The sequence below is a fragment of the Aquarana catesbeiana genome, linkage group LG01 (genome assembly GCF_042186555.1).
Source record: "Aquarana catesbeiana isolate 2022-GZ linkage group LG01, ASM4218655v1, whole genome shotgun sequence".
Classification (NCBI taxonomy): Eukaryota; Metazoa; Chordata; class Amphibia; order Anura; family Ranidae; genus Aquarana; species Aquarana catesbeiana.
Window position 1 is genome coordinate 869,000,939 of NC_133324.1, and position 2,440 is coordinate 869,003,378.

The following is a 2,440-nucleotide window of genomic DNA, read 5'->3' on the forward strand; positions in this document are numbered from 1 at the left end:
CATGTTATCAGGCCAAAATCACCAGGGTATGTAAACTTTTGATCAAGGTCATTTGGGCAGTTTCTGTTGTCATTATGATTTAAAAAGAGAAAACACAGTTGATTAATAACAAATGGCTTCAGCTAAATGCTAACCATGAGTGAAAGAAAAGTTTTTGTGTTATCATTCATATTCTCTGAAAAATGGCCAAGAAATCAGAAATTCTGCCAGGGTAAACTTTTTTTTTTTTATAACATAAAAAACAAACAAAATTCAGTTACATGCATCCCGCAAAAAATATCTTTAGCATAGATCTATTCTATTTCCAACAGATATAAAGTCTTAAAATTTCACATTCTTTGTATTTTATATATTACATGTGTATGCGTTGTGCTTTCACCTCCTTCCTATATTAAACTATTATAAAAATAAAAAATAAAAAAAAAACTCCTCCCTATAAAATTATCCTGCCTTCTCCCCCTCCACAAGTGCACAGCCATATTCCCTAGTACTAACAAAAAGAGACCATTGTATCCATTTGTTGTTGAATTTCTCCTGTTTACCTAGTAAGGTTGCGGTGGCTTTTTCCATAGCATATGTCGGCTATTTTTTTAAGCCACAGCGAGATTGAGAGGGGTGATTCCTGCTTCCAAAGAGCTGGAATGCAGGCCTTAGCTGCATTAAGAAAATGAGGGATCATTGAGTTTCTATACCTGCGCTTTGGGAGATCTGAAAGGTGAAGAAGATATCCCGCTGGATCAGATCCCAAATCGTACTCAGTTAATCGTCTTATGATGCCTCGTACTAGACCAGAAAACCTCTATTTTTCAACAAGACCAGAAAATATGCAGCATATTGCCCTCCGTTTCTCACAGCACCAGCAAACATTCGTCTTTTTCCGAATAGATTTTTTGCAACAATGATGGAACTTTATACCACCGTGTAAGGATTTTATAATACAACTCTTGATATTTACTAGCTGTTGAGGAGTAGTGGGCAAAGTGCAGAACATAGTTCCGTTGCTCTTTTGAGATTGTGGTTTCCAAGTCTCTTTCCCATTTTAAAAGAAAACTAGGAACATAGCCTGCCGGTGGATCTGTTAGTAATTTGTATACCTCGGATACCCCATGAGCAGAAGGTGTTTCTATCAGACATAGGTTTTTCATTTGTGTATTTATACGATCTGATCTCTCCCCACAAAGGAGAGAACTCAAAAAGTGTGTAAGCTGTTGCATCCGCCACTGATCCAATGGCAGGTTAGACAACTGTATTTCTGCCCTGGTCTTCAGCCTTGATTCTTCAAGGAAATCACCTAGGCGAAATTTACCTGGTCTTAAAGTTTGTTTAAAATGTCTATCTGTATTACCTGGGGAGGGGGAATGCCGGATTTCCCAAAACTGGGTAAAGCCGTGTGATTTCCCCAACGGTCTTTGAGAAAAGATGGCTTTGTTTAATTACCCTCAGGCTTGCCCTATGAGGGGGTGAGATTTCAAAGTTCTCAGTACCCTTGGAGGCAGCCATGGCACACATTGGAGTGGGATCTCAGTACAAGATTGTTCCAGTGCTACCCAGGCTTTATTTCCCCCCATCTCTGCACCAAGCTAATACCCTAGCGAGGTGCACTGCCTTATGGTATCTGATTGGGTCTGGGAAGGCCATACCTCCCTGAGTTTTTGGCATGGCCAGATAGTGATAGGACAGACGTGGATGCTTTTTTTGCCCAGATAAATCTAATAAAAGCACTACGTAGTGATTTCAAGAAAGATTCTGGAATGATTATTGGTAAAGTCTGAAAGAGATACAATAGTCTAGGTAGTATGTTCATTTTAAGAATAGCATTCCTACCCATCCAAGTGCAAGGTGCTTTATTCTATCTTTCCAGATCGGAGGAAAGTTCCCGCAGTAACGGTGTTCAATTAACTTGAAAAACTATCAATCGAGGAGGTCAATTTGACTCCAAGGTATGTCAGGTATGAAAATGCCCATGAGACGGAAAATGACGCTTGAGGAGCTTGAACTGGTGCAGGTGCAAACAAAATGTTGAGTAATTCCGATTTTTGAATATTAATTTTGAAATTCGAAAGAGAAGTATACTATTTAAACTCACTTAATAGGTTTGGCAATGTGGTTTCAGGTGACGTAATAAAGGGTATGTAAACTTATGAGCACAACTTTATTGCAAAGTCTAGATGTGTTTTTTTTTTTAATGTTGGTGTTATATCTTTCACTTGGATGATATAGGTTGCACTAGTAAATACAGCTGGATAAAACAAAAACTGTGCCCGTCTTCATTTCAGGCTGCAAAGCAACAAAATGGGGGGGGGGGGGGGGGGGGATATTTTCTATACCCACTGTATGCATACCACTGAACATATCCCTTCATAATTAGGATTTGTATGTATTTATCACCAGTAGGTGTTTTATTATTTAAACAAAAAACACCAAAAATTTAGAAAAATGT